The following is a 26,059-nucleotide window of genomic DNA, read 5'->3' as shown; positions in this document are numbered from 1 at the left end:
GGGACGGGGGGGGGACGCCCCTCGGATCGTCAACTGGGACCACTGCTGACTTCAAAAACTTGAACGATCCGGTAGATATGATGGCGGTCATGGCGATGATAGGGATGTTGACGATCGTGATTGGAACGAAGGTGGCGATGATGATAGGGATGATGGTGGTGATGGTGATGATGTTGGTGATGTTGGTGACGATGGTGGTGATGATAGGGATGAGGATGACGATGGTGGTGATGATGATAGGGATGATGATGACGATGGTGGTGACTATGATGGCGATGATGATGGCGATGGCGGTGATTTGAAGGGGTCAGTGACCTGTATTGAACTTGCGATATCCTGACCGGGGAGCCCGAGGGCTTTGGCCACAGCGACACACACACACACAGCGACGGCTGGCCGCACGTATTACTACAGTCGTCGCGTGTTCGCACAACACCTGTGGGCCTGCAGCACTTACTATGCATTACGATAATATAAGGTTCTGTGATGGGAGAAAAAGAGAGAGATGTAGTGAGAAGGGAGAGCGACTAAGGAAGTGAGATGACGAGAGGAGAGAGAAATGGTGACAGTTATAATTGAGAGAGAGCGATGGAGCGAGATGCACGGAAACATAAAATGACAGAGACACACACACACTGACACACAGAGAGGGAGAGAGATGCACGGAGCGATACGGGGAGGGAGAGAACCACACAGAGAGGGGAAAAACAACAAAAACCCGGCAATCGTGCAGATAAGCGAAACGCTGACTCGCGCGATGCAAAAAAAAGTTCCCGATCGGCGTGGAACAAAGCAGAGAAAGAGAGAATTGGGAGCCGAGCTGGGCTTGGGCGAATGAAGAGAACACATTGCACGTACACAATGGGGGGTATTTGTGTGCAGGCGCCGGTGACCGAAGCTGAGACCGTCAACCCGCCGCTACTCTGGTGATCCGGTTAAATCGCGGGTGGCGCCTGGAGCCCGGATTCGAACCCAGGTTCTCCCGTGGTGACGGCTCTACTTCTCTTGACACGGCCATTGTAAAGCCTCTGCTAGAACAAGACACCACCAGCCCCAGGATCTCACTGGCACGCTCTGACACCCGGTTCAACGCTCTGTCGTGGCCATTATAAATCACCCTGAGAGACGACACCCAGGGCCCAGGACTCGAACCCAGGTTGCCCAGCGGCCCCGTTTATAAAACCAGCGAGCACCGAGGCCGCCTCAATCTCTTTTGCTGCTCAAACTTTAAATTTCCTCCGCAACGGCGTTCGCTAAACGGCGATCGCATCCGACCCGGTTAGCGGCGGCCACGACAGTTTTGATTCGCGGTGCTGCTTTGCGGTGAATCGTCCAGGAACACGTCACCAAAACCGAGTTAAGAACTCAATGCAAAGAGGACACGCACTTGATCGTTCGCTCGCAACAACGCGCGTTCTCCCGCTTCGCCAAAATCCCGCCGTGAATCTTAACGCGCCCCACGCTTTTGCTTCCGCAGCTGTATTTAGAGCAGGACTATCGAGATCCCGTACCCTCAGTGTAGTTTTCCCAAGCTTTGCAGTCGCTGCGCCGACGAGCTGTTTAATTTATCGTGCCGTCATTTGGGGGGGGGGAGTGCAGGAAGGGTGTAAATGGGTAGCTCCGTGCTTTCGCGTGCCACCGCTCCATTGTGGTGGATGTTGGCAAACGCATGTGAACATCTCAAATGCAAGTCCCTGCAGGAAAAGCCTGTATTGCGGTATGTATGTATTTCAAACTTATTTTGCACCGTACGTAGCCAGCCATGCTAATCGGAGGTGCGGATATCAATCAATCTGTTGGCTATGTGCAGCTACGGAGAAGTACATTATACGTCTTGTATGGGGGATGGCAATTATATAATCAGTCCAACTTCTTAACATTTTTTCGGCTTTTATGTAAAAAAAAAATTCCAGCGATGGGTGTGGAATTGGAGAGGCGCGCTTTTTGCGTCACGCCAGGGATCCAGCAACTGTGATGACCTAAGGGGTCATATACCTCGTGCGTATGGGACGGCCAAACCTGAGGCCACGTTATTTGACTTGAAGTTTTGCCCGATTTCTCCCGGAAGCCGAGATGAAGGGCAATTCGACCAGGCCAACAAATGAGGTGTTTCCTACGACATGCCGATTTCTATTCAAGGAATACCGCAAAAGTAAAATGCCAAGACTGCGTGTTGTTGAGAAAATATACTTTTTAACCGTTAAATCATAGATATCTGCCACTGGCAACACATTTGTTTTTTTATCGTAACACTTTTGGTGATGTATTTGTGCTGGGCCCTGAATTTTAACAAAGGCCATTCAAGCCAGGATTAGAAGAAAAATCACCCCAAACTATTTGGGCTGCCGCGCGAATTAGCAGTCAGTTTACCAAAGAAAATGTGAGGAAACGTGCTGTGAAAACGCCAAACTCGAGCTCAAACTTTGGTTACGAGGATCATGGAAAACCACTCCTTAGAGGGCTAATGCCGGTGTCAGGATCGCTACGGGCAGGGTGGCTAAGACTCACGATGGTCATGTCAGAGGACTGAGCCAAGCAACGGTGAGACCCGAGGTTCGCGTGAAGGTGTTGGTCACCTGAGATTAAAACAAGTTGCTCACGTGCAGCAATTCAGCGGTCTCAGCCCGGTCACCGATGACCGAATAAAATCCCACAATTGAATTCGCTTTTTTGGTTAATCCATACTTAATCAAGCTCTGAGGACAAACACTTTGGTTGAATGACGTGCGATGCACCGCTGTTCACAATGCGTAAAGAAGCAGCCTTGTGGCCCTTTACATAAGAGGCCTACGGAAGTCACTCCTGTTGATGTGTTCTGCCGTGTCACTGGCCAGAGCCGTTGTGAATCGGATGATGGAGAGTTCTGGAAGGAGAGCTTTCATCTCGTGACTGGACACCCCTAAAAGGCAATTGGGATGTATTCCAGCCATTCCCAATCCACTAATGGATGAAGGTTTCGTGAATTTTTTCTGTTTTACTATACTTTTCCGCGGGTTGGTGAAGTGGTGGTGGGGGGGAGTGTTCAGATATCACTGGCCAACGATTTTGGCCGTGGCCTGGAATCGAATTCTGGGTCCCAAGGTTCAGTGTGCAGTGCGCTCACCTCTGCAACCACCCCACCAACCGGTGATGCGATTTGGGATAGAATGTAAACAACACATTTTTGTAGTTTTGATTTAAAGCTTTCATGACTGCAAGGATTCATATTCTTGGTTCTTTCGGTAAAGTCACGTAGAAGGGAAATAATAAAATAATATAAATATAAAACATATATAAATATAAAACATATTTATATTATTTTATTAATATTTATATTATTTTATTATTTCCCTTCTACGTGACTTTACCGAAAGAACCAAGAATAATTTTGTAGTTGTTTGAGTTTGTGCCTTGACAAAAGAACTTAAGGTATTTTTGTCGAGCTGTTGTGGCTTATAAACGATTTTTTTGCAGGAACTTGTAAAAGAAGCCTGCCCACGGGTGTCGCCTCTCTTCCGTTCCTAAACGTCGCTGAATAATTCAGAAATTACGGAATGTCTTTTTTTGCAGGGTTTTATTCTAGAAAATACACCCACCCGTAGTTTAATTAAAATAAATTACAGGTGGTAACTATGAACTGGAATTTCTGGTTGTAAGCACGGATCTTCTACTAAATGTGGGCGTTAGCGTGGGTGTGTGTGCAGTGTTGCATTTTTGTAAAATGCTAAATCGAATTAAAGGTGTGTGCATGCGTGTGTATGTGCGCATGTGTGGGGAGCGGTAGTGTAGTGGTTAGCGCGCTGCGCTACGAATCTGGCGACCCGCTCACGGCCATCACCAGTGACGATTATCTAAACCAGTCCTGGGCTTCCCCTAGGTCGACTCAGCCTCAAATGAGTACCTGGTGCGATGTGTAAACATCGCCACTAGGGAGACAAAGGTGGCCGGGCGTGGTGTTGGCCACCCACCCCCTCGTGTGCCGTGCCGGCCTTCATAGGTGCTCGCTAACAGCACTTGACCCAACAGTCTGTTAAGACTATACATGGGATCTTTGACTTTTTTGTGTCCGTGTTTGTTTGTCTTTGTGCATGTGCACGCATGTGTGCATGCGGCACAGTGGAGAGCACAGGTGATGCATCTGCCAGTAATCTCAGCCAGGTGAACCCACGGCAATTGGGTCTTTCCCTTGACCTCCTTCCAGCGAGCCTTTGACACTTCACGTGGCCTCAAAGTGCACCTAGCCTGGCACAAGCGCCGTGGTGTTGTTTTTTGTTGTGTGTGTGTGTGTTAACACGGACTGTTGGTGCAAGTGCTGTTAGCGAGCACCTATTAAGGCCGGCACGGCACACGAGGGGGTGGGTGGCCAGCACCTCTGCTGAGGCTAAACGAAAGAGTTTTGGCTGAAGTCCCCCATTTATCCGTAAAGGCCACGACAGCGGCTGCTGTGCCGACGAGCTGTTTCACGACACATGACGGGTTGGGTGTGGTCAGCACCACAACAGGCAGTCTCCCCATTGCCGATGCTGAGTTGACTAAAAGGAGGCTCAGATTTATTTCGGATTTAAATAACAAAAAACTTTACACAGAATACTGGCTTGCTAACCGTGCAGATTGAAAATATGTAATCGTCGGCTTTTGGAGAAATGGACCTTCTTCATCGCGGAGAAGTCCAACATCACCGATTTAATATTTGTACATTTCCTTTTTGAGCAGTGTTAATTTTATTTTGAGTTTTGGTTTACATGCGCGAAACGGCCCATTGATGGCTCAGCTCCTACTCCCCACTTCCAAAGCAGTTATCGCAAGTTCTTTCCACAAGACTACCGATCGAACTCGGAACGTTTATCCGAACGACCGGAGTGATTTCATCTCCAGACGTATCGATGGCCAACCCTGAGACCTTTACTTCCTGCCGGTTCACGAACCAGATTCCTAGCTCATCCTCTTGGTTCTTTCGGTAAAGTCACGTAGAAGGGAAGTAATAAAATAATAAAAATAAAACATATTATTTTATTACTTCCCTTCTACGTGACTTTACCGAAAGAACCAAGAGGATGAATCCCTGCAGTCACGAAAGCTTTAAATCGAAATTCAGATTCCTAGCTTTTTGACTGCTCAGGAGGTCCCAGCGATGACCTCGCTGTCCTTGTCTGCCGAGAAACGTTCTAAGAGGAAGGCCGCTGACCTTTGAACCCTTCCACCGCCTACTGATTCTCAAGCCTAATCTTGCAGCTTTGTAAAAATGTTCGAAAATAAATTTTTTTGGAACCATTTTTTGTCTTGGTGTGACAAACATGGTTTTCAAAATTTGCAGCCCACAGCTCCGATACGTAGGGTTCGCGAGTGTGCTCATTTGCGTGGCCGGGAGTCGGAGAACGGAACACATTCAGGGGAACTGATACCTCGTGGGAGACCTCTGAGATTCCGAATTAAAATCCATGTTTACAGCCACCCTATGATTAATCCGGGTTCGAGAGTGTAGCGAGCTGGTGGTCTCAGCCTGGTCACAAAATGACTGCACAAAAAGAAAAAAAACCCATCTCATGTTACATGTCTATTCACCCATTTTGGTTTCTTCCAACACCGAGAAACAAACGTTTTGATTTTGAAATGAGACGCACACCCCTCTCGTCGATGGTGCATAAAAGGCGGCGGCGACTTCGATGTGGAGTAAGAGACGGATTGGACCAACTTCCGAAGAAGTTTTGCTCCTGGAGCCAGAAGGAATCTCTGCGGCGTCATCTTCTGTAGCCGATCTCTGACACGAGGCGATTCGCTGCTCTCTCTCTCTCTACCTCTGCACTGGTTCCGAATGGAAACGTCTTCGTCTCAGCAACGCGGCGTTGCCAATCGCGCGATCGCAAGACGGTCACAAGTCGTGTCGTGAAATCAACAACGCCAAAACTGAAACAAAGTAGATCTTGACCAATCAGGTGACTTCCTTTCAAATGTAGGAAAATGTGAGAGCAGTCAGCCAGCCAGTCGGTGTGTGTGTGATTGGCGATTGGTGCAGCGGTTCGTGTGCTGCATTCAAAACCTGGCGACCTGGGTCCATTTCCACTTATCTTAAACATTTGTGACGAATTTCTGAACATGTCCTGCGCCTCCCCGAGGTCGACTCAGCCTCAAATGAGTAACTGGTGCAGTGTGTAAACATCAGTCCTGTGAAGACCAACTCGGTCGGGCGTGGTGTTGGCCACCCACCCATTCATGTGCCAATGTTGGCCTTCATAGGTGCTCGCTCGCAGCATTTGCTCCAACAGTCCATTTAAGGCTATTGCCTTTGTGTGAACACAGCATGCGTATGAACGACGTAGAAAAGTCAGCATAGGGGAGACAAAGACGGCCGGTCGTGGTGTTGGCTCAACCATCGTTTCCGAACAACCCGAGTAGGCGCTTGCTAACAGTTCTTTGCGTTCCAGTCTAAAAGACTAAATGGGGTGATCTTTGTCTTTGTGTGTGTGTGTGTGTGCATGCGTCTGTGTGTGCGCGCGTGTAAGTGCGTGTGTGTCAAATTTTGTAACTTCACAAAAATGTTCCAGTGATTAAAACCGTTCTGTGACAGCAATCTATGAATAGACACCGCGAGTGTGAGTGCGCGTGTGTGTGTGTGTCCTAACCTCAGCTGTTTTTGGCCCAAATGTGTATGTGCGTGTGTCAGACGGCGAGCGTGTGAGCATGTGCAAGCGTCAGTTAGTGCGTACGCATGAAGTGTACTTGCGCGTACGGTGCACACGTGTGTCGAGATGTACGCTCGCAACGGCAATCGACTGGGATCAATGTGTGTTGGGATCTTTGCACGTGGTATGGATGTTTGTATCATCTGTGTGTGTTTGTTTTGGGGAAGAAGTGGTATACGTGTGCTTGATTGTAAAGTGAATGGATTCGAGTGTGCAGTATACGTGTGCTTGTGTTTACAGTTTTGTGTGTGTGTTTACTCGGGGAGCGGTGGTGCAGCGGTTAGCGTGCTGCGCTACCAGTGACAATTATCTGAACTGGACCTGGGCCTCCCCTAGGTCAGCTCAGCCTAAATTAGTACCTCATGTGATGTGTACACCCACCCCCTCGTGTGCCGTGCCGGCATTCGTAGGTGCTCGCTAACATACACATAGCAGCACTTGCCCCAAAAGTTCGGGGAAGCCAATGAGAGGGGATCTTTGTCTTTGTTGTGTTTCACTTGTTGGTGGGGAGTTTGTGTGCGACATTACGAGCGAACTGTGTGAACGCGGGCACATGGTGTACACCACCCCACGGATACGATCGGTAGAGTTCGTGTGTGCTTGGTGTGCGTATGGCGAGTCAGCATACGTGAGCACGTGCGTGCGTGCACAGAATGGTTACATATTGAGCGGCTGTGTTTAGCGGCGAACAGCCGTGATGATTATCTGAACCAGTCCTGGACATTGACTCAGCCTCAAATGAGTATCTGGTGCGCGGTGTGTAAACATCGCCACTGGGGAGACAAAGGCGGTCGGGCGTGGTGCTGGCCACCCACCCCCTCGTGTGTCGTGCTCGCTAACAGCACTTGCCCCAACAGTGTGTGTAAGGCTACACGGGGGATCTTCGTCTTTGTGCGCTACTGGGTGCGTGAATGCGTGTGTGTAGCGGTGTTAGTTATGGTATATAACTGTGAAATGTGAGCGCGCATCTGTGCTACGACACGCAGCACGTGCGAGCGTGTGTGTGTGTCAGTGTTTCAAGTGTGTCAGTGCGTGTGTGAGTGTGTGTGTCAGTGCGTGTGTGTGTGTCAGTGTTTCAAGTGTGTCAGTGCGTGTGTGTGTCAGTGCGTGTGTGAGTGTGTCAGTGCGTGTGTGTGTGTCAGTGCGTGTGTGAGTGTGTGTGTGTCAGTGCGTGTGTCAGTGCGTGTGTGTGAGTGTATATGTGTCAGTGCATGCGTGAGTGTCAGTGCGTGTGTGTGTCAGTGCGTGTGTGTGTGTCAGTGCGCGTGCGTGTCAGTGCGTGTGTGTGTCAGTGCGCGTGCGTGTGTCAGTGCGTGTGTGTTCCAGTGCGTGTGTGTGTGTCAGTGCGTGTGTGTATGTGTCAGTGCGTGTGTGTGTGTCAGTGCGTGTGTGTCAGTGCGCGTGTGTGTCAGTGCGCGTGTGTGTCAGTGCGTGTGTGTGTCAGTGCGTGTGCGAGTGCGTCAGCGCGCGCGTCCACGCATGCGCCTCCAAACCTCAGCTGTTTTGGGATATCAGCCGGTTCGTTTTTTTTCCCCCCTCTTTTTTTGCGCCTTTTATGGGAAAGAAGCAGCCGCAAACAGGAGCACCTGTCTCCCTGCCTCTCTCCCCCTGCCTCTCTCCCCCCCTGCCCGCCCGGCCGGCCGGCAAGCCGCTCGCTTCCTCTTGGGTGTGACCTTGACAGGCGCACCACGGGCGGAGCGTGCGGATGGGGGGGGGTGTGTGCCGTGTGACAGTGTGCGCGCCGTGTGTGGAGTTGAGTGTGTGCGGTGTGTGGAGTTGAGTGTGTGCGGTGTGGAGTTGAGTGTGTGCGGTGTGTGGAGTTGAGTGTGTGCGCGTGTGGAGTTGAGTGTGTGCGCGTGTGGAGTTGAGTGTGTGCGGTGTGTGGAGTTGAGTGTGTGCGGTGTGTGGAGTTGAGTGTGTGCGGTGTGTGGAGTTGAGTGTGTGCGGTGTGTGGAGTTGAGTGTGTGCGGTGTGTGGAGTTGAGTGTGTGTGGTGTGGAGTTGAGTGTGTGCGGTGTGTGGAGTTGAGTGTGTGCGCGTGTGGAGTTGAGTGTGTGCGGTGTGGAGTTGAGTGTGTGCGGTGTGTGGAGTTGAGTGTGTGCGCGTGTGGAGTTGAGTGTGTGCGGTGTGTGGAGTTGAGTGTGTGCGGTGTGTGGAGTTGAGTGTGTGCGGTGTGGAGTTGAGTGTGTGCGGTGTGTGGAGTTGAGTGTGTGCGGTGTGTGGAGTTGAGTGTGTGCGGTGTGTGGAGTTGAGTGTGCGCGTGTGGAGTTGAGTGTGTGCGGTGTGTGGAGTGAGTTGAGTGTGTGCGGTGTGGAGTTGAGTGTGTGCGCGTGTGTGGAGTTGAGTGTGTGCGGTGTGTGGAGTTGAGTGTGTGCGGTGTGGAGTTGAGTGTGTGCGGTGTGTGGAGTTGAGTGTGTGCGCGTGTGGAGTTGAGTGTGTGCGCGTGTGGAGTTGAGTGTGTGCGCGTGTGGAGTTGATTGTGTGCGGTGTGTGGAGTTGAGTGTGTGCGGTGTGTGGATTTGAGTGTGTGCGGTGTGTGGAGTTGAGTGTGTGCGGTGTGTGGAGTTGAGTGTGTGCGGTGTGTGGAGTTGAGTGTGTGTGGTGTGGAGTTGAGTGTGTGCGGTGTGTGGAGTTGAGTGTGTGCGCGTGTGGAGTTGAGTGTGTGCGGTGTGGAGTTGAGTGTGTGCGGTGTGTGGAGTTGAGTGTGTGCGCGTGTGGAGTTGAGTGTGTGCGGTGTGTGGAGTTGAGTGTGTGCGGTGTGTGGAGTTGAGTGTGTGCGGTGTGTGGAGTTGAGTGTGTGCGGTGTGGAGTTGAGTGTGTGCGGTGTGTGGAGTTGAGTGTGTGCGCGTGTGGAGTTGAGTGTGTGCGGTGTGTGGATTTGAGTGTGTGCGGTGTGTGGAGTTGAGTGTGTGCGGTGTGGAGTTGAGTGTGTGCGGTGTGTGGAGTTGAGTGTGTGCGGTGTGTGGATTTGAGTGTGTGCGGTGTGTGGAGTTGAGTGTGTGCGGTGTGGAGTTGAGTGTGTGCGGTGTGTGGATTTGAGTGTGTGCGGTGTGTGGAGTTGAGTGTGTGCGCGTGTGGAGTTGAGTGTGTGCGCGTGTGGAGTTGAGTGTGTGCGGTGTGTGGAGTTGAGTGTGTGCGGTGTGTGGATTTGAGTGTGTGCGCGTGTGGAGTTGAGTGTGTGCGGTGTGTGGAGTTGAGTGTGTGCGGTGTGTGGATTTGAGTGTGTGCGGTGTGTGGATTTGAGTGTGTGCGGTGTGTGGATTTGAGTGTGTGCGGTGTGTGGAGTTGAGTGTGTGCGGTGTGTGGAGTTGAGTGTGTGCGCGTGTGGAGTTGAGTGTGTGCGCGTGTGGAGTTGAGTGTGTGCGGTGTGTGGAGTTGAGTGTGTGCGGTGTGTGGATTTGAGTGTGTGCGCGTGTGGATTTGAGTGTGTGCGCGTGTGGAGTTGAGTCTGTGCGGTGTGTGGAGTTGAGTGTGTGCGGTGTGTGGATTTGAGTGTGTGCGCGTGTGGAGTTGAGTGTGTGCGCGTGTGGAGTTGAGTGTGTGCGGTGCGGAGTTGAGTGTGTGCGGCGTGTGGAGTTGAGTGTGTGCGGTGTGTGGAGTTGAGTGTGTGCGGTGCAGAGTTGAGTGTGTGCGGTGCGGAGTTGAGTGTGTGCGGTGCGGAGTTGAGTGTGTGCGGTGTGTGGAGTTGAGTGTGTGCGGTGTGGAGTTGAGTGTGTGCGGTGTGTGGAGTTGAGTGTGTGCGGTGCGGAGTTGAGTGTGTGCGGTGCGGAGTTGAGTGTGTGCGGTGTGTGGAGTTGAGTGTGTGCGGCGTGTGGAGTTGAGTGTGTGCGGTGTACAATTGAGCGTGTGCGGTGTGTGTGTGGAGTTGAGTGTGTGCGGTGTGTGGAGTTGTGTGTGTGCGGTGTGTGGAGTTGAGTGTGTGTGGTGTGGAGTTGAGTGTGTGCGGTGTGTGGAGTTGAGTTGGTGCGGTGTGTGGAGTTGAGTGTGTGCGGTGTGGAGTTGAGTGTGTGCGGTTGTTGAGTTGAGTGTGTGCGGTGTGGAGTTGAGTGTGCGCGTGTTGATCGTGGGGGTTGTGTGTGTGTGTGTCAGTGTGTGCGGTGTGTGTGGAGTTGAGTGTGTGCTCGTGTTGATCGCGGGGCGGTGTGCGTGGTGTGCGAGAGTCGAGGGAGGGAAAACAGAGGGTTGAGAGAGAGAGTGGGAGAAGAGGGTGGGCGGAGAGCGTTATTTATTGGATAAACGAGTTATACACACACACACTATTTTTGTCCTCTCTCTCTCCCCCCTCTCCCCCCCCCCTCTCTCTCTCTCCCCCCTCTCTCTCGGTCACTTCCCAAGGACAGAGCTCCAGCTATTAATTACATAAAACAGGAAAAACGATAAAATTATACACACGCGTGCACGCACACACACACGCGCGCGCACACTCGCACAAAGACGCACACACGCACGCACACGCTCACATACACAAAAGTACAATCACAATCACTTAAACACTCAACCAACACAAACACACTCTCTTACACACATGCGCACACGCACATGCACACACACACACACTTGAAACACTCACGCAGTACAAACACCCTCACGCAGGCTTACACACATTACACACTCATGCGTAAACTACACACACACAATATCACTGAAATACACACAGACTCACCCGCATATACAAATGAACACACACATATACGTGCATACTGTCACATACACACGTACACCAAGTATAAGATTTTACCCCCCAGATAGCCTTTAACAGACTATTGGGGCAAGTGTGCTGTTAGCGAGCACCGACATACACACACACGCTCACCTAAGCGCACAAAAGACAAAGATCCCCCATATAGCCTGAACAAGCTGTTGGGGCAAGTGCTGTTAGCGAGCACCTATGAAGACCGGCACGGCACACGAGGGGGTCGCTGGCCAGCACCACGCCCGGCCGCCTTTGTCTCCCCCATTGGCGACGTGTACACAGCGCACCAGGTGCTCATTTGAGGCTGAGTTGACCTAGGGGAGGCCCAGCACCGGTCCAGATAATAGTCACTGGCCATTGGCCGTGAGCGGGAATCGAACTCGGGTCGCCGGGTTCATGGCTCAGCCCGATAGCCGTTTGCACCGCCGCTCCCACACACTGGGTCACAGTATCGGTTGTGACACCGACAACATCGATACGACATTACGACTGCGTTAGTCCGACTGTCATCAGCATTATCCATCCTTGCTATTGGCTACCGCCAGCAGTAAGTAGCCGCTTGCTATCATTACACGTATATACATTTTTTTCGGGAAGCGGGGGGGGGGGGCATTACAGTGTATGGACTCTCTCCCAATCACGTTGTAATCGCCCTGCTATCCGAGTAAATTTCACGAAGATTCAGAAACGTCCGTTCTTCCAGAATCCCCTCCGTCAGCAGCGCCTCCTCGCTGTCGGCGGCGGTGGCGGTGGCGGAGGAGGAGGGGGGAATGGCCCCGGAAGGCCACGCCGCGTACAGATGCGTCCCGAGGGGTACGGAGAATCGGGGCGATCGCCCCGGGCCCCCTGCTTTGGGACCCCCCCCCCCCCCTCCCGGCTTCGACGTCACGCTATCAGATGTAATACCTCTGGTTTAGTTTGAAGGCATCGTGGGGGGGGGGGGGCACGGGGCACCTGGCGTGATTTACCCCGGGCCCCGCAAACCCCCCCATGGACGGCCCTGACCGCGGACCCACTTCTAGGCCGTGCGTGGGTCACCCATGAGGTCCGGTTTACTGGGTGGCACCGCTACCGTGTTGGCAGGCGGTGTGCAATGAGTCCACCGCGTCACGGCTGTGCGGCATTCACTCCTTGCTCTCGTAGAGAGAGGACGACTCGCAGGCTCCAGGAGGTACCGCAGACGAGCGAAAAGGCAGCAGCAGCAGCAGCCAGGCGGTGAGTCGGTGCCAATAATTGCCCAAGCTCTGTGGCCCTCTACGTATTAAAAGTGGTATCGGCTAATTAATGCGTTTTTACACGTTGGGGGGGGGGGGGGGGGGAAACCGGAGCACTCACAAAAATAACCCAGCGCGTGCGTGCAAGGAGGAAACACTCTATCCCATACAGACGGAACAGGTGGATTTCACATTTTTGCTGTGCCCTGTCCCACATTCTCCTGGACAGCCTGGACACGGCTCTCCAGGAGAACGCAGAGATCCACCAACTGTCGCTGCTGCATGCACAGCGCTGGACTACAGCAGGCACTAGCATAGCCAGCACACTCACAAAACAGCTAAGTACAACTCAACACATCCACCAATAGCGTCATCCGTCCTCTCTGTCAGCTTCGGCGGCGGCGGCGGCGACAGGGCCCAACGGACTGTCCGCCATGCGTCTCTTTTTTCTCCCTGGCCAGGTGTTCCTCTTGCATTGTTCATCCTTTACTCGGTTCTCTTTTAAGATCTCTTGCTCCACCATCCCCTCTCCGTCTGGCGAGCTCTTCGCTACATACGGGACAGTGTCCCAGCTCAGTCACGGGCTGCCCGTGGCCTTCGTTACTTCACGTCATCCCATGAGGTCATTATCGCCTTCAGCCGCTTTCTTACGTCGTCATTTAGATTATTTGGCTGCCGTAAATTTCCACGCAATAAGCCACTTCGTGGAGCTGTCGTTTATGGCCAGGTCACTTCTGAAAGAGAAGCTAAAAACTCAGTAGGCTTTACCTGCTAAAATTAAAATAGTTTCATTTTATTTACATTTTCTTGTGTAATTGGCTTACCTTTGCTATTTTTTTGCACTCCTATCGTGTTCTGTGTATTGTTTATTGTTGTAACGTTCTGACCCGCCCCGACTGGACATCTGTGAAAAAGAGCTTTATAGCTCATCAGATTCTTCCTGCAGTATAAATATTCAGATGTTTCACTCTCCGCCATCTGGAAATCTCCAGGCCTCTTCTCAACCAGCCCATCTCGGCCGCTAACGTCGTCCTTTCGTCAGCCTTTCTTTTCTTGTCGGCCCAACGTTCTGCACCGTCGATAACACCGTGGCCTTAAAATGAAATGCAAATATATATACGCGTTTGGGGCAATGGCCCTTTTTAAAATCCTTTATATTAAGTTCACTTGCTTGCTTGCTTGCGCGCTTAGGACCGTGCACATTTTTCGGTCGTTTTTTTACCCACTTCCCGTGATCTAATCGAGCTGACATTTTGCACACAGACTCGTTGTGCGTTACAATACATTTTCGTGAAAAATTTTTTCCTAAATTTTACACTTTTTAGGAATTTTTTTTTATATGTAATTACCAATTGCTTAATGTTGGCAGGCAATCATCTGACCCATAGGTGGCAGCCATCTCAAGCCAGAGGACGAGAGGACTCTAGCCGCCACGCATATAAAGGAATTATAGTGAAAAACTTTGTTTTTATGGATTAATTTTTTATACCACATAAAAGCCATCAACCCAAAACGTCACCCGTATGTTATACATGTGTATATTTTCCTTTTAAGGCCACAGTGTTATTGATCAATGTGTTGAGTTTTCAGAAACTCATGAGCTGTGTTGCGTTTGTTGCTGGCATGGGCTGAATAAAATGTAAAACCCAAATGTAAACGCCGGGTTCTTTCGTGGCAGGGCTGAGACCTCACAGTTCCAGCAGCCAGAACCGGGATTAACAATTGGCGGCTGCTCAGATTTGACCCAAGAATCTTAGTATGACAGGGCCTTTTGGGCTCTCAGTTAAAAACGATACCAGAATGAAACGTTTAAGATTACTGTTTGTGGAGTGCTACCTAGCGATGGGTGAGACAGACCTATTGAAGTAACATCCCTATTAAAGTGACAGCCTTCTACTGGTAGGAAGCTCCTGGTTACACCAGCCCACAGGGGATTATTGTGTCCGTCGTGCAGGGAGGGGCTGGGTGGGGAGGGAGGGAGGGGCTGGGTGGGGAGGGGAGGGTGGGGAGGGGCTAGGTGGGGAGGGGAGGGTGGGGAGGGGCTGGGTGGGTGGTGGGAGGGGTGGGGCTGGGTGGGGAGGGGCTGGTCACCCCGTAGTGCCCTTATAAAACTCAACGTTTAACCTACTCATGCCGGCTTGTGTCGCCCTCACAGTCGGGCATATTTGCGGAATACACCACGCCGCCGTTGACCCTGGCTATTGACGTTCCTACCAGCTCCCTCCGCAGAAATGTGTTTCAAGTGTCAGGCGTATTCAAATTGGTTCTGTGGTATCACTTTCAGGGACATTCATTGACGTTTCGTGAGATTTCTGCTGGAAAGCACATTTCCTCATCGCGCTACGTAACTCTGATCTCGGGACTGAGACGTGATTTCTCACAAAATCAGAAACACAGAAGCGCACACACATGCACGCACCCACAGATACATTCATCACAGCAGAGAGAAAGAGCACTTTGCTAACTCAGCAGTGGCAATCCGGCAGAGGCTACAGCGCAAGCCACACTCGGAGTCGAACCGGCGCGGCCGTGTGGAGTGGCCGAGTGGTGTGAATGTTTCGGCAGCCTGTTGGCATAAAAATTACGGGGGCCAAAAGTGGCTCCTTTCGCGTGGACATTTTTGATGGAAAACTGATTTACGTCTCCGATGAAATGTATGCAAATGCATAGGAGAAAAAAAACATTCCCATAAATTTGCGACCGTGGGCGCAAACATTTCGCAAATTGTTTTGGCTCGCCATCGCACACTTGCGACGTCGAGAGCAGGTTTCAAAAACTCGAAGTGAAAATCTCGGCCCTGACACAGCCGCAAACTACGGGGAAGACAGGTGGCGGGGAGTAGGTTTTAACAAGCTGGGCCAAGCCAGTCCGTCAGCTGAGACAGGGAACAGACTCTCCACTCTGACCACATCAGAGGGCACTCTCCGCTTGGTGTGAGTGTCTGTGTTGTTGTGTGTGTATGTTGGGAGCGGTGGTGTAGCGGTTAACGTGTTGTGCTACGAACCCGGAGACCACAGTTCGATTCCCATCCATGGTGGTTATCTAAAGCAGTCCTAGGTCTCCCCCTAGGTTGACTCAGCTGCAAATGAGCAATGTGTCAACTTCGCCACTCGGGAGACAATGGCAGCCGGGCATGGTTTTGACTACCTACCCCCTCGTGCACCGTGCCGGCCCTTCATAGGTACTCGCTAAGAGCAATTGCCCCAATAGCCTGTGTGAGCTACAAGGGGGATCTTTGCTTTTGCCTTTGTATCAAGCCTGTCACAGCACGACTCGGGGTAAACAATCTAATTCAAGACTCCATTCTCAACCGTCTCGTGTTTTTACTGGAGTTTCAAGTTATATATCTTAGTATATGTTGGTGATGTATGTATTACTTGCATGTTCAACTTTTTTCGCACCATACGCAGCCAACCGTGCTAATCTCACGTTACGCGCATTCGTATACGCCGTACGTAATTGGGTTTACGTCACCCCTCCAGCCACTAGAGGCCGCTACACTCATAACAATGTTTCGTGCAGCAACAAAAAACCGATTCGAGAGCGCAATTGTGACCCTGAATCCCGACAATTCGTCGAATCTCCTGGAAGTGAGGGCGATTCATTGCCACGCTCGATTATAATTACCACCGTCCTGTTTGTATTATTGTTTTCCCCTTTTGTTCCGTGCCGCGTCCCACTGGGATTTTTGCACACAGCGTTGGTGTACGGTGCTTTTTTTCTGGAATTTTTCCTGTTTTTTTTCCTGGATTTTCTGTTCGCACATAGTCACATAGTCACTTTAAGATGTTTTCTTGTTCATGTTTTTTTGTTTGTTGCAGTTGCACCCGATTCAAGAGCCGAATGGCTCACAGGGCTATACCTAATAAATGAAACTTGAACTTGCGTGCACGGTTTTTGTCGCACCCTTCGCCTCGATGTAGCATCAGCACACCATCTGCATGCGATTTGCATAAATTGCAAATCATTGATTTTCACGCACAACTTGATGCGTGTATCCTAAGCGCAATAATCAATTTTTATTACTAAAATCAATACATCATCACACATGCCTTTTGCGCGTGTAAGCGTATCTGTGTGTGCATGGGGAGACAAAGGCGGCTGGGCGTGGTGCTGGCCATCCAACCTCCTCGTGTGCCGTGCCGGCCCTTTACAGGTGCTCGCTAACAGCACTTTCCCTAAACAGTTAAAAAGCTATACGGGGGATCTTTGTCTTTCTCTCCGTGTGCGAGTGGACGAATGTGCATGGCTGAACGCGTTTGCATACGCGCAGGTACACGTGCGAGCAGGTGAGCGCGCGTGCACACGAGAGTGCGTGCGCTGGTGTGCGAGCGGGCGCGAGTACGCGTGCGCACGCACCCACACACGCACCCACGCACACACACGCACCCACGCACACCCACGCACGCGCGCGCACACACCCACGCACGCACCCACGCACACCCACGCACGCACGCGCGCGCGCGCACACACACCCATGCGCGCGCACGCTAATAGAAGTGTCCATCCGTCCGGTTGTCATGTCAACACGTGGTCACGCTCGTTAAGCACATTATCCCACAATCCCTTTCATCTTCTCATCCACAGCCGCCGCTTTCGTGGCACGTTCCCACGCGTGTCCGCGCGTCCAACCCTGGTCGTTCCAGGGCACGTGTGTGCGCGTGTGTGTGCGCGTGCGTGCGCGCGCGTGCGTGGGTGTGTGCGTGGGTGTGTGCGTGGGTGTGTGCGTGCGTGGGTGCGTGCGTGGGTGTGCACGCGCGTGTGTGTGTGTGCGCGTGCGTGGGGGTGTGCGTGGGTGTGTATGCGCGCGTGCGTGGGGGTGTGCGTGTGCGTGTTTGGGGAAGGGGTAGCGTAGTGGTTCGCGCATTGCGCTACAAATTCAGCGACTCGAGTTCGATTCCCGCTCACAGCCAACATCGGTGACATGTCTTAACTGCTCCTGGGCCTCCCCTAAGTCGACTAAGCCTTAAATAGGTAACTGGTACAGTGTGCAAACATCAATACTGGGAAGACAAAGACAGCCTGGTGTGGTGCGAGTGGCCCACACCCTCGTGCTCCATCCTGGTCTTAATGGGTGAGCACTTGCCCCAACAGCTTGTGTAGACTACAAAGGGCAGCTTTATCTCTGTGCGCGTGCGTTCACACCAACACCAGTTGAAACATCTTTAGCTACCGCTAATAAAACATAAAAATAAAATAACTCATCGGCAGCAGCCAAGGTCAATCCACTGCTGGATTAAGGCCTTCCCCAACCCTGCCACCGCCACCTGCTCCACTCATGCGATGTAACAATCCGCCCGGCACTTGGACATAAACTGATTTCGTCGCTCCATCTCATCGGTGGTTCCGTGCACTCGAACGATGATTTTGTTTGCTTAAGTCGCGAGCGAACATGAACATAAATAGGGTGGTGATCCATTTATAGATGCCCCATAGATTTCCAATGGTCCTGTGGCCCCCTTCCCAACGCCCGAGTGAATATTGTGAAAGTGATGGCCCCATATCTTAAAGAGCGGAGCGTTAAAAGAGATTTCACAAGCGTACCGGAGATTGGTGGGGAGAGGTGCAGAGGCTTTCAAAGAAAATGGTAGTCGTCGTCTCTGAGATTTCTCCACATTTTTTAAAACTGGGTTGTCTTTAAATGGATCACCCTGTGCTCCGGATTTGTTTGTTGACGAGGCGGCTGGATTGGATGGCTCACAATTGCGGTGTCATGTAGACACCGAGCCCATCGCCACTGAGGTCCCTAGGACTCAACGTTCCTCTCTTTCTCTCTTTCCGGCGACCCATAACGGCCGTCAACAATCTTTCACCCAGCGCCTTTCCAGGTCCTGGGATCAAGGCCAGGTTTCATCTCCGTGGATTAAAACCGGGTTCTCGAGCCGTCGTGAATCGGTGGTCTCAGCCAAATCGCCGAAGCCTGCACCAAACGTATCCAGGATTCACAATAACGTAGTTTTTGTTCCACTCAATTCGAGTGATACGCAGTGAACTACTCCAGGAAGAGACTGTTGGGCGTTGGTTGAGCGAAGCCGACTCAGAACGACTTCAACTGGCGTGACGCCATTCGAAGCTGCTTGTTCGAGGCCAGGATGCCATTAGAAGCCACCCAAATCAAAATCACCGCCTGGACAGGAGATCTTCAATGACGCCGAATCTGTAGGTTTTCGCGGCTGTGCTCTGCATATGGCTTTCTGGCGCGTTTTCCGGTCGTACCGCGTTACTGTTCAGCACGACGTCCGATGCGTCACTCCGCGTTCTGTGGCAGCTTCTTCGGGGAAAACCGTCAAACGTGGTGCCAAATAGCATACGGGGACAACAAAACACGCCGGAGCATTGTTATAAGACTTTAAATCGCCACCGTGAGCACTACGGTAGCGAGATGTTAACTACCTCGTCTGGTATACAGGAGGTCGTGGGTTCGATCCCGACCCTGACGCCTGTATATTTGGAGTTTGCGTGTCTCTCTCCCCGTGGTCGTGTGAAATTTTCTCTGGGTGCTCAGGTTTTTCCCTCCACATTTAGAAGCAACAAGCATTTAGAGTATTTGGCTACTGTACATTTCCACACGATAAGCCACTTAATTGAGCTATCATTTGTGATAGCCAGGTCGTTTCTGAAAACGAGCTGCATAGCTCAGTGGGCCTTCCCTGGCAAAAAAAAAAAGTTTGGTTTAATAGTTTAAATTGTCCATACCGACTGCCACAGCAGCATTGCTGCAGGGCAACCGACACACGACGGTTAAGCTGTTGCCATGGCCCAGCAGCATTACATTCACCGCTTAACACAGAGGTCCGTAGTTCGAATCCATTGGCTGCCCTGGTTATTCCTGCCGATGTAAATAACCGTAGTGATACTGCGCGCCGCCTGCTTCGCAGTGGACCCTAAAGATCCCCTGACATAATTCGCAAAAGAGTCGGTCAGTGCCAGGATCGCAAATTTGCCAAGTTTCTCAAATGGGATTATACACGGCAGCAATGATTGTCCCTTCCCTGCAGACTAATGCCCCAGGTCACCCTTGCAAATGAGACTCATCGTGGTTTCTCTTGAGTTCTCACCTCGTTACACACAATAAACTTGGACATTTTTTATAACCAAAGCCGCCGGAGTGATACCAATGGAGTGCTGGGGGGTCCGACCTCCGCCGATCATTTTGAAAGTCTCTTTCTCATTAACAGAACTCCTCACTTTGCACAGCCGTGGACTCACAGCCCGAGTTGTCTAAAATATAAAGGTGGCATACCTGAAATTGCTTGCTTACGCCATTGCTGGCAGGAGTGCCTCCACTTGAGGGAGCTGTCGTAGAAATACCCCTCTATAGGGTATGTGGCGTATTCTTGGAATAGATGGGAGTACCCACATTTTACCCTACCACACGCAACCGGCTGACCACCTAACCTTGAGAGCGCTTGTACCCATTGATACTGCTGGGTGTATGGAGGCGGTGGGTGAGGGGCATTTAAAAAACAAAACTTGCCAATGTATTTAAAACTACCACGCTGGAAGATCAGATTATATCGGCGACAATTGCCATTCGGGGGCCGTGCTAACCGTGCAAACACCACAGCAAGCATCCCCAGCCGGTGGACAGCTACAAGAGCTGACTGTTTTGTTTGATGCACCTGCCCGTGTAATGGAAGAGGCCGCTGGTAAAGAAAATATATGCGGGGAACGGACGACCCTGTGGTTAAGTGGACGCTAAAGTGGACGCAAGCGGTGTCATCGTTCGCGGGGCCTGGCCATCATGTACGCGCCGCGACGAGATGTTACCGGAGGACTCAGGGTTTGGTCGATCCAAACCCTGAGTCCTCCGGTTTTTCCCTCCACATTTAGAATCAACGTGCGTTTCGAGTAATTGGTTACTATATATTTCCACGTGATAAGCCACTTGGCTGAACTATAATTTGTGGCCAGGTCGCTTCTGTAAAAGAGCTACATAGCTCAGTGGGCCGTACCTGGTAAAATAGAGTAAAAGAGTAAAAATAGTTTTAAAAATAGTACCCGCAGCATCCATGCCCCTGCCGCGTGCCAGGGTGCGTTTGGCCGGGGAGCGATGTTGAGTTGAGCCCCTCCCAGATGCCGAGGTCCGTGCGCACGATGATGGAAAAAAACACTAAATGGGCACAATTGTAAATATATCTCATAATCCGATTGGGGCTAATCGACACAGCCAATCAGAATTAAGCACTAATCCGATCAGCCAATCAGCAAAGAGCTTAATCCCACCCATACACACGCGTGGGCGCGCACATACATATGCGTGTACACATCCCTTACATACACACACATGCATCCTCACACACACACACAACGGCCACACATCCTTACAGATTGGCTCGCACACTCCTACATACTCAGCTCAATCACACCCTTGCTTATGCACTCAACAAAGACAACGATCCCCCATATAACCTTTAATAGACTCTTGGGGCTATTAGCGAGCACCTATGAAGGACGGTACGGGACACGAGATGGTGGGTGGCAAGCACCACGTCCGGCTGCCTTTGTCTCCCCGGTGGCGGTGTTTACGACGCATCGCACCAGGTACTCATGTGAGGTTGAGTCGACCTATGGTAGGCACAAGACCGGTTAAAAAAATCGTCACTGGTGTTGGTGGCCGTGAGCAGGCATTGAACTTGGGTTGCCTGGCTCGTAGCGCAGTGCACTAACCACTACACTACCGCCCCCACCGTACACAGCCGCTTACACAGACACGCTCAGACACACACATACACAAACGCCCTCCTTTTCAACCTCTACAGGCGATTTTATGGTTTCGTTTTTGGTCTTATTTCTATTTTGCTGTGCTTTATATTCATTTTGACTTTGTCATTTTGGTGACCCGGGTCAGCCCACTCTCGCAAATGAGACTCACCCTGGTCTCTGGAGTTCTCACCTGATTCAAGCAAAACGAACCTGAAACTATTCGTGCTATTAGCAAGCTCCTATCAGGCCCCGCCGCCATACACACGAGTCAAGTGGTGATGTGACCCGTAACCGCACGGACACGCCTGCCCACCTGGTGCTTAACTCTTTCAGTCTGAGTCAACCTATGGGTGCCCCATGTCAGTTTTAAGTCCACCCTGTGTCTGGCTGAAGTGGTGGTGCAGTAATTCACGCACTGCTCTACGAACCCCTGTAAGTTCGATTCCTGGCTGTTACTAACATCAGCTGCGATTGGTTTTCCGAACTCCTGTCTTTACCGGCCTGAGCTGACCAGCGTGGTGAAGTATGGTCAACTTCTTGGTTCTTTCGGTAAAGTCACGTAGAATGGAAATAATAAAATAATAAAAATAAAACATAATAATTATTATTATTTCCATTCTACATTACTTTACCGAAAGAACCAAGAAGATGAATCCCTGCAGTCACGAAAGCTTTAAATCGAAATTTAAGTATGGTCAAAACAACGCCCAGAACCATCACAGTGTAGTGAGTCCAACTGAGTCGCAGTCGTTGTCTTGGGGGCAACACTATTCATTACATCAAGTTTCATTTATCAGGTATAGCCCTGTGAGCCCTGTGAGCCATGTGGCTCTTGAGTGGGGTGCAGCCGCAACAAACTAAATATGAACAGAGAACATCTTAAAGCGACGACGCGCAACAGAAACATCCTGGATAAGCCAGCAAATCTTCCACAAAAAAACCCACCGTATTACAACGCTGTGTGCAAAAATCCCAGTGTGATGCAAGTCAAACAATAGCAACCATAAGACAATTTAGATTAAAGTTATCAGCCAACTCTGCACTTCTGCAAGAAACATGGCTTAACCATATGTTTTCGAAATCACCAAAATAAAGCTATAATAACAATGAAACAACAGTAATCATAGGAACTGTGATTCAAATTTAACAATAAACGATATACATAACATGTACGACCAAACTTGCAGCCATAGCTAGCAGCATGACACTCCCAGTGTATGATGTGTGAGTGAGTCAGTGGTAGTGTGAGTGAGTGTATGATGTGTGAGTGAGTTAGCGTATGATGAATGAGTCAATGTATGATGTGTGAGTGAGTGAGTGTATGATGTGTGAGTCAGTGTAAGATGGGTGAGTGAATCACGGCCTCCTCCACGCCATCACGGCCTCCTCCACGCTATCACGGCCTCCTCCACGCTATCACGGCCTCCTCCACCCCATCGCGGCGTTCTTCACGCCATCACGGCCTTCTCCACGCTATCACGGCCTCCTCCACGCCATCACGGCCTCCTCCACGCTATCACGGCCTCCTTCACGCCATCACGGCCTCCTCCACACTATCACGGCCTCCTCCCCACCATCGCGGCCTCCTCCACGCCATCACGGTACAGACAAAGGAGGCTCGAGACTCAGTGAGTCAGTGGTAGTAAGGGATGCTCAACACAACATAACATAACCTACACTCGGGTGTTGAACGCCCATCTAACCACGCTACGGTAGAACTAGACACGGTCTCGCTATCCCGATCCAGACCACAAGCTGGGTCCCGGACCGCGTGGCTCGAGGCTTCTTCAATCCGACGTGGATCTTCTCTCACCAACAGTCAAGAACCCCGAGCCCCTCACGGGGCCCCCGTCATATTGGCCTGGGCTGGCTCCGCCTCTCGCCCCGCCCACCTTCTAGATCTCTCGAGCTCTTTCTCGAAGGCTCCCGAGAGCTCCTCTATACCACGTGACCACCCAGCGGCCCCCGTCCACCGGTGGCCCCCCTCCAATATCATCCGGTCACGTGTCGGCAGGTCAACCAGCGTATCATGCCCCAACGTAACCCTGGCTGGCTGACACTCTCTCTCGCTCCCTCACCGGGAGCCCTCACCGCACACTGTACGTGGTGCCTCTGCGCTAACCAGCGCAGGAGTCCCAGCGTCCACTAGGGCTGGTACTACGCCCACTAACCGGGCTGCACATAATGACAACATATTATCCGCTGTGGCCTCGCAAGGACCAGCACCGCACAGTGACATTCACAGTCACTACAACGGTGTCGCGAGGCCTTCATCCCTGTAACTAATGGGCTCTAACCTGGCCAAACACAAGTACACATGCAGCCTCTAGACAATCTACTGCTTGACAAGGGCCTCCTCACACTGTGTCGAACCTGGGGGGGTCATTTGACCATACTTCACCACGCTGGTCAGCGATGGTGGGGGACCATATGCACCGGAGCATAGCACAGTCATCATCAAAATCATCATGGTCCATGGGCACATAGTCCGTAGGTGTTCACTGCACATTTCGTCATTTGTTTCCACTTTCCTTTGTCTTGTACAAATATTCTCAAGCAGTGCCACATCTTTCTAGCACCAACCCCTTATGTCGAATCAAGTCATTCTCTGGAGTGATGCCACTTTCCGGTTTCTTTCCACTTCTCCGTACAGCACACTTTTAATTTTCCTGTTGTTGTCTAACCCACATAATGGTGTCATCACTGCCTGCATCTATCAGGCCGTCTTCTATGTGCAACCTTTTTCTTACTTCTATATTGGTCACTCTTTGGGCGCGGCTTAGATGCAGTAGTATCCTTCTGTGGAAATACATGTTGAATGCCGACATCTTGTCTCCATCAGTCTTTTTCAATGTCCAAGTCTCGCAGGCATGCAAAACTGTGTTGAACATGCACGCTCTTTCATCGTGTTCAGTTTGGTCTCACCGCTGACTTTAGCACCAAACAACAATGGATATTGCTGGACTGCCGTCTACGGCCGATATCACCACTATCCAGGCTCAGGCCTGCTTAGCTTCCAAGAGTCGATGAGATTGGTGGGGTTGGAAGAGGGGGGGGGGCACATTCCCAGGTAGATTTGGTCACAAGCTGGCTAGTTGTAGTTGGACAAGAGCAAAGGTGATTTCTCTCTCTCCGTTCTGCCCGCCAGTGGAGATACCAATTGTCCAATGTGATGATTTACTGGAATCAACACTTGGTTCGCGAGGACTGCAAGGAATGTGTACGAGTCACAACAGGTGGCATGCGAAGCTGTACATACACACACACTCACAAACAAAACAAAGGTCCCCAGTATAGGCTTTTATATAAACTATTTATGCTTGCGTAAGTGCAGTTGGTTAGCACTCATAAAGGCTGGCACGGCGCACGAGTGTTTTGGTGAAGTCAAGAACCACGTTCAACCGCCTTTGTCTCCCCAGTGCTGATGATCACACGCATCATGTCAGTAAATCATTTAGGACATAAGTCGTCATTAGAAGAGACCAAAGCAAAGTCTGATATCAATCACCACTGATGTTCACCATAGCCTGGAATTTAATTCAGGTCACCAGGTTTGATGCACACTACGATCAACTTTGTGCCGCCACTCATCACAAATACACATACACTCGCACACACACACACTCGCGCACACACACACACTCGCGCACACACACACGCACGCTCATCACACAACACTCAAAGACAAAGATCCCCAGTATTGCCTTATAGTACAAGTGCCGTTAGAGAGCACCTGTTAAGACCAGCATAGCACATGTGTGAAGGGGGTGGAAGGGCCAACACCACACGTGCCCATACTCACACATTCCCATACATGCATGGCACTCGGACACGTGCACACACACACAAACAAAGGTTACCCGTATAGCCTTCAATAGACTGTTGGGTTAAATGCTGTGAGCAAGGACCTTCAAAGGCCGTCATGGCACATATGTTGGTCGGTAGCCAACACCACGCCCGACCGCCTTTGTCTCCGCAGTGCTAATCTGTACACACTGTATCAGGCACTCATTTAGGGGAGATCCAGGATCGGTTCACGTATTGGCCACTGCAATTCCAATCCCCATAACGCACATGAACACTCTCATACACACTCACATGTTGTGAGGCACACACACACACATATTGCAATGCTCACGCGTGCACTTATTCAGATATGACAAAGACAAGCTTACACGTACATACTCACGCATGGCACTCCCATACATACGCACACATACACTCTCCCATGCACACAGACACGGCTCTGTGTTCATATAAGGAGTTGATGCCACTTATTCCTAGAAACTCTGATAACCGAGACAAGGACTAGATGTGCATGTGTCTGCGTGCGTGTGCGTTTTTAGCATGCACAAAATACACACACAACTGCAGTGAAGTGTTACGGCTCGATTCCTGGCCGTGATTCACATCACTGGCAATTGCCAAGTTGACGCCTGAAAGTGGGTTTCAATTAATCAATAATAATATAATAATTTAAACTCGTAACGCGACGCTACCGCGTGGTGTTCACTTTCCCCTGCACTCGAAGACGGAGGAAGACTCGGAGGCTCGAGGAAGAACCAAAAACGAGAGGGAAGGCAGCAGCATTAGCAGCTGTGAGCCGGTGCCAATAATTGCCCAAGCTCTGCAAACCTATCCATACGAACCCTTTGCCGTTCCGATGACGTAGTGTACATCACCAGTTTTTCTTCTGATTCCATTGATGATGTATGTGTACATCATCAAAACGAGACCAGTAGAAAAACTAAAATAACACTATCGGTACTGAGGCTCCCACAATGCCAC

At 51.0% G+C, this 26,059-nt stretch overlaps 1 protein-coding gene across 1 annotated transcript in view; it reads right to left on the bottom strand.

Annotated features, from left to right (window-relative positions):
• CASZ1 (castor zinc finger 1) overlaps positions 1 to 26,059 on the bottom strand; it is a 135,145-nt gene that overhangs the window by 56,565 nt on the left and 52,521 nt on the right. The window lies entirely within an intron of this gene.

This window comes from Lethenteron reissneri, chromosome 27 (assembly GCF_015708825.2).
Source record: "Lethenteron reissneri isolate LAM-NWPU_2019-01 chromosome 27, ASM1570882v1, whole genome shotgun sequence".
Lineage (NCBI taxonomy): Eukaryota > Metazoa > Chordata > Hyperoartia > Petromyzontiformes > Petromyzontidae > Lethenteron > Lethenteron reissneri.
Note: the sequence above shows the minus strand (reverse complement) of the source record. Positions and strands in the feature narration are given on the sequence as shown.